Genomic DNA, 7,239 nt, shown 5'->3' with positions numbered 1-7,239 from the left:
GCTTTACATATGTATGTATAATATGGCGTTCACTTCATCACGAGCTGGTGACAGTGTGGTGCAAGCTGGTGATAAATATCGCACTCATGATAATCTGAATAATGCGTAATACACCGCATTTTTCAAACTCACTGCAGAGAGGCTCTTGAGCTGACTTTCATTGCTTTGAAATGGCTTTAAAGTCGGAAGTTTTGAAAAAACGTAATTGGTTCGGGTTCCCAATCAACTCCATCGAAACTCGTTGGTTACAGTTTTTAATCGAATTCTCCAATCGCCATCTCTTTGCACCAATAATTCTTTTTTTGTCTCGCAAATTGTTCATGATTCCCAGCGGTGCATTTGCGCAAAGCGGGAAACTCGGACGTATTTTCCATCAAATTCGATGCATGAGCGATGTGCAAACACGCATAAAAGTTATTAAGCTGCCGATGGCTACGGCTACGTTGCACCCAAATCTGCCCACTGCGTCCTGAAACTAATGCCAATTTTTGGGCGGCAGGTGGTGGAGACATGGGTGTGGGCTGGGGTGTGGGTGGCAGCAGGTCACCACGGTGGATTCGCCAGCCATCACACCTGGCGGCTTACCTGGCCCACTGCCCCCTGCCCCCTGCCAATGTCATTATGCATAATTTTGATGTGTGGCCATTGCGTAAGCGACATTGCGTGTGGAACGAAGCGACGCTTTTAAATTATGTCTAAATTGTCGGCCGGCAAACTGGGAGTTGTGGCGCTGCGGAGCTGTGGAGCTTTGGATTGGCGGGAGTGGCACTGTCTGCCGCCATCTAGCAGTTGGCGCCTAATCGCCGCCAATTTGCTGACAGATTTGCATCCCACCGACGCCGTCACCTTGAACAAATGCCGCAAATTTCCGCCAAAGCGAAGACCCCGGACTGTGGCTCAGTTGTCCGGACGGAGAAGCCGCCAAGACAGGAGCGGTTGGAGCGGTGGTCCCACAAAAAGTGGCCAAAAACCCACAACAACCCACTCCGATATTCCACTCCTTGCGCCTGCGCAGCTGGCACCGTACTAAAAAAGGACTAAAAAGAGCAGCGGCAAACGAGAGAAGGATGTTTCGTGCTCCGGTTGCCTGCGTTGCGGCTTTTCCTTTGGCGGCCACTTGACCTGCACTTGGAATCGAATGCACTTCGCCCACCGCCATCAAGGATGCGGACGCACTCTTTAAGAGATTAACATGTGGCGGCGGCCGCGTGGAAGCTGAGTGATTAAATGTGAAGTCAGAAGGATGAACGCGGGAAATAATCTTGAATTTACTCATCAGCACGACGGTTAATCTTAAACTCAACAGAATATGATGTATTATACCAACCAAAAAGTTTAAATTTGAATGTCCAAGTTTATCAGTTGCCAAGGGGTTGTGAAAACTTAAGTGAATCCAGGGCGGCAAAGAGATTAGGTTACCGCGTTACAGGCATAAGTCATTAATATAAAATTACCTTCTAATAGGCTTTGTATCGATTTTCATCTGCCACCTCGCTCAGTAAATCCTTGAAAGCAATTTGAGACATTTTTATGCGAAGCTGTGGGCAACCTCACTTGCATAATTTGTGGGAAAACCGGATAATTTATTACTTTATTTACTGTAGGACAAAGCTGCTGAATTGCTGCTCATTGGTTAAATCTGCACTCAAGTCGACTTCATTCTATGGCCGATTGCTGCATTATTAGAGAACAGATTGGCCAAGTTTCTGGCTCAGGAGGTAATTGGATAAGATTTGATTAAAATATAACATTTCTGGGAAAACTTAAAGCTTTGATAATTGTTGTCCCGTCTCCATCGCCAAGCCATCGCCAAGCCATCTTTCTGTCACGATTTCACTTCAACATTTCACGAAAATGCACAACAAAACTTCGGCAAGAATTCCGTGTGCAATTTCGATGGCTGAGGGGTTTTGGGGGCTAAGACGATGACGTCCAACGTCGTTGCTCATTAAAAACTTTTAGCCAGTTCGAACTTTTCGAGCCGGGAGATAAACAACAAGCAAGACAAGGCGAAGAGTGCAAATTATAAATGCACAAAGTATACAAAAAGGGCGCGAATTTATTTTGCTTGATGTTGTACATGCAAACTGGAGCATGATACAACATTTTGGGCCAAAGCGATTTGCTGCTGCATAAATGTAGATATTTAAATGCACCTCGCTTTCGGTACATGATCCAGCCAAGTAAACAAGTATTAAATAAGAAAAGTGTGTGGGGGGTGACTTTAAGCCGACATAGATTGGCCGAACGCCCCGGCGGAAAACAAGTGCATTGCGTATTTTAATCAAGGGAAAATTGTATTGAAAAATATTGTTAACAATAACAGGCAGCAGCGGTGGCAGTGGCAGAGGCATCGTTGGCATCGGCGGCATCGGTGGCGACTGCATTTTTTAAATGACCCCACCGTGCAGGCCAACATGTGACAGCCGTGGCGGCGACAATTAAAACTTTTTACTAGCATTCAAATTTTTCAATATAAACCGAACGTTCTCCGCGGCCATCGTGGCCGTAACTGACCGCCGCCTGGAACACAACACAACGGCAATACAACAGGGGCAATACACCAGTACACACGGCCGAACAAAAAGAGCCGTAATAAAAAAATCAGCTGAAATAAAAGCAGTGGCAAGCAAAAGCCGCGACATTTCCATGCTGTGTAAAAGGGAGGTGAGTCCCGGAAAATGGAAAATGGAGAATGGCGAATGGAGAATGGAGAATGGTGAATGGAGACTGAGCCGGGTGGCGTGTGAGGTTCCGCAGATCGTTGAAAGCGACATTAAAAAAAACGGGAATGAGGCTTACTTCGGAAAGGCAAAGATTTAATACCCTTGTGTTTAAAAGTTGTACCTGTCAGCCTCTGATCTGGGGATTTTGGCGGGGCTGAAGCCTTTAAATATATTAACAGATTCCTCAAACAATCATTCAATTCTGCGGCATCACATTTTTATGGCTTGAAAAGATAATGCCTTTGAATACTTCTTGAAGACCTTTATATTTTGATTTATTTGATAGCTTGTTCATACTACAATTATATATGCAAAGGTCAAATTTGGGAAATAGAAAGTGTTAATGCCGCCACCTGGAAAAGTCGAGAATGTGCTCGGAAAGCGTATAGAAGTACGTGCCTGTTCGCGGGAAAGTGCAGAAGGTCCGCCGCTGGGCATCTGCCAGTGCAATATTTGTCTATGAAAGGAAGCCGCGGCGGCTGGATGGAGGGCGGGGAGGAGGGGGTGGGCGGTGCCAATATAATTCCACATCGGATGCATTGCAGTTGCTTAATAAAGCTTTAAAAAACGCCGAATGCCATAGCCGAACAAGCGAAATATTTAATTGATGGATGGGAGGGAATTCTCGATGCTTTAGTGCCAAATAAAACGTGTTTGTTCTTTAATAAAAATGTAAGCCAGAGGGCTTTTGGGGTGCTGTATTTTATGGCAATATTTTAAGACAATATATGCATTCTTCTTAAAGAGTAAATAAACTACTCGGAATAAAACCATCAACCGAAATCTGTTACAGTCCGAACCTCTCTTTTTGTCGGCAAACAGGCAGGAATACAATGTGTCAAAAAGTTTTCCGCCAACTTTTAAGGCTCGGTAAACTTATTCGGGACTTCGCCGCATTAAAGTGCAATACAGTGTGTTTTCTAATGCAAAAATAGCCATGAATTATGTAGAATTTAATCCGAAAGCTTTGCCGAAACGGATCGATGCTGCTCGCAGTGCCCGCAGTGGGGCCTTGAAGATGCGCTTTTCTTTTATTTTTGTTTTCCCGCAAAACAGCCCAAGCAGAAGCTACAACAAATTGTTGGCAAGTTTTCTAGCGCAGAGCCAAACACAGGAGCATAGAAAATGACACAATAAACACTGAACGCATATAAAGGACATTCGAGTTCATTTGTTCGGCGCGTTTGTGGCGGCCCATGGTTAAAAGGATGTTAAGGGGGCGGCTGGGCAGGACGGGAGGCGGGCAGTGGGCGTGGCGCTCTGGGTCGACTGGTGCATTGTGGAGCCCATTGTTGTTTTTGTTAAAAACAATGCCACGACGGCGGACGACGGCACCGAAAAAGGGCTGCAACAAACTTTTCGCAAACTATACAATTGCATAAAATCGTAAAAAATTTATAGGGAATACATGTGCTCTAGGGAAGAAATGGACAACAACCACAGGCGCAGCAAACAGCAATTGTTGCCATTGCAATGGAGAAGTTGCAAAACGAGAATCGCAAGCAAAAACCAAATAACCAAGCAAAAAATGGTAAAAAGGGTTTAACTACATAGGCGACTGTGTAATTGCGCCCAACAACCAACAACCAGGAACAAAAACAACACTCGGGCAAATAAAATACCTGAAAATAAATACATTTGAGTCAATAAAGGGCAAAGTTGTTGAAAAGATTAAAAAGACCACTTAACTGATATCGGTTTTCATAGCCACCGAATTTGTTTAAAACATCTATAATATTAAATTAGTAACCTGAACCGATGCGGTGAACGCCATTGAAAAACATTTCCCGTTTTAGTTTTTTGACCTGTGGGCGATTTGAAAGCTTTATCTATTGAATAAAGGCAAATAGCTTAATTCTGTGGCTTAGGTTTTTTAGAATTTGGCATCATCGTGTTTTCGACCCAAGTCATGGCTTTTAAAACAGCCCAAAGACACTTTTTTGTCACACTTTTTGCATTTATCATTCACGGAAGCTATTGGCTTTGCATCAGTCGGAGGACCACGTCATTCATCATTCACATTCACATTCTCATTCACCCCATATTCATAACTTTTTGCCAACTTTGGGGCGATCCACCTCCGTGTTTTCGGATCTCCCAGAAGCCTAAACACTATATTTCTGCTGTACTGGGCTCAAGCTGAGAAAAACTGCAAATGAACTTGGCCAGAGTAGAGACATGGGGTTGGTAGGAGGTTTTTTTAGCAGACCTGCTCTTTTGGCCACACCGCATTTTCCGGCTTAGCCATGGCTCTCCTTCTTCCTTACTTATATTCCCTTTGTTTGACACCTCCTTTTTTCCTTTTTTCCCTTTTTTTCTTTTTTTCAACATGCAAACCGAAAATATAACGCCCGGCACGTTAAGCCAATATTTTGCGGCAGCTAAAAGTTATTCAAAGCTCTGCGGTGGCTTGGTTTTCGTTTCGTAGAAGTTTTTCACGCTTCTCGCGGCGAGTTAGCGAAATAAAAACAATTAACCCAAGCGAGTTGAATCGGGACAACTAGAACCACCAGAATAACTATGACCACCAGCACCACCAACAGCAACACCACCAACACCCACACCTTAGCCAATTTAGACTGCTGGCGAAAAAATGGCAAAGAGTTGGTCACCCACATTGACTCGCCACAGATTTTCACGCTTTTTTTAAACATTTCCCTGGACAGCAGCCTCTTTTTGCAGCGCTGCAGTGTTTTCCTTGTTTCAGTTCCGCGGTGGGTGGCTAGTTTTCTTTCTCACTCACATCCACATAAATATCCTACCGCTGACAGGTCAGTAACAAGACCAGGGTCACAGACTTGCACTTATACCAAAAGGTGAGGTTAGATGATGTATGCATCTGCCACGTCTGCTAAGTTTAAATATTTTCAAGGTATATTAGAGTCCTGAATGAAAACATAACTCAACATAATCATAACTGATCGGATTTCCTGCATGAAAATAATAATTAATATAGCATTTTATATGTTCAAGGTAATAAAATAAACGTGTTCCTAAACAACCTTAATCGAAATGTTGGTTAGAAAATGGAGTGCTTTAATGGAATGCTTTTCGATTTCGCCTTACAAAGCCCAATTGGATTTACAGCAACATTCGGGCTTTGCCGTGCAAATTAGGGATAAATTCCAGTGCGGAGCGGAGGTTGTAAAAATACATTTTAATTGAGACGTATCCGTTTTTGGAGCCAGACAGTTGCCAAAGCGCCAAAGAGCTGAAAACGGCTGAAAATGGGAAAAAATTGCCAGTGATTCGGTGCTGGTTGCTGGTCTAGTATCAGTATCAAGTCTAATGAGCTTACACACGGCACATGTAATTCAAATTGAGTCCACTTGTGTGCAAAATGAGCTCGAAATGCTCTGCACATCGAGTGGAGGGGGCGAGGAGGATGGATGGGGGCGTGGCACTGGATCGGCGGTTGGATGCGACTGCCTTCATCGCTCGTTGGGCTAAATGAATAAACTTTTTCCGCTGCACACTCTTTGGGCGGTAAATAGTGTTAAAGTTCACACACATTTGATTTGTTTTTTTCCTTCCCCTTCCGTTTTCGTTTCGTTTTGCTTGCTTTTTAATTTTTTTTTGCTTTTGAATATATTTTTATTTCAGTCGCTTTACGCGGCCCCCTTGAAGCGCAGACCCGCCTCCTTTATTCGCAGTCACTTGACTGTTTTTTAGCATTCACAAATTTTTTGACAACATTTGTTCCTCGGAAAATAGTTTTTCCATTATGGCGTTGCACACACACACACCACACACACCACACACCCGCACACACACATATGCACGCTGGATGGCTTCTATAAAGTAGCCGAAACAACAAAAGTGTAAATTAGCTTTTGGCTGTTGTTGACGTTGTTGGGTTTCGGGCTCTCCGGCTGTGGAAACGGCAGCTTCTGTTCGAGGGAAAACTTTGTCATTCGGTTTTAATAAAAACACTTACACAATCACACTCGCCCTCGCACTCGCTCAAATGCACTTGCACTCACACTCACATTCACACACACATTGCCTCATGTGGCACTTCATTTGCGCCGCTGCAAGTGGGAAAAGTTCGCTTCAAGGGTTTTTGGGGTTATTTTTCGGCATCAGCTTTATTTAGATTGCAAGGTCCTGGGTGATGGGGGCTGCTCCTGCTCCTGCTCCTCCTGCAGATCCTGCTCCTGGTGGCAGAAACCTGCTCTTGACGCCATCGCCGGCACGGCCTCCTTCGCCCAGCGGCAAAGTTTATTTAAAAATTAAAATCGTTTGGAGCCTTCGTGGAAGGTCCTTGAAACTGCGGTTACTGTAGAATAAATTACTAATCTACCTATTACTAAATACCTACATACAGAAATGGTGTGAAGAGAGAAATAATAACTCAGGCCATTCGAATGAGGAGTTGTATAAATGCGATTACTTACATTTATCAAATACTAATATTAGAATATTTAAAGCAAATGTGATTTCACTAATAGGAAACGTATAACTTTAGCTTACTTCTTGAAATACATTTACTGATAACAATCATCGGCTTATC

Source organism: Drosophila teissieri, chromosome 2L (assembly GCF_016746235.2).
Source record: "Drosophila teissieri strain GT53w chromosome 2L, Prin_Dtei_1.1, whole genome shotgun sequence".
Taxonomy (NCBI): domain Eukaryota; kingdom Metazoa; phylum Arthropoda; class Insecta; order Diptera; family Drosophilidae; genus Drosophila; species Drosophila teissieri.
This window is presented reverse-complemented; position numbering follows the sequence as displayed.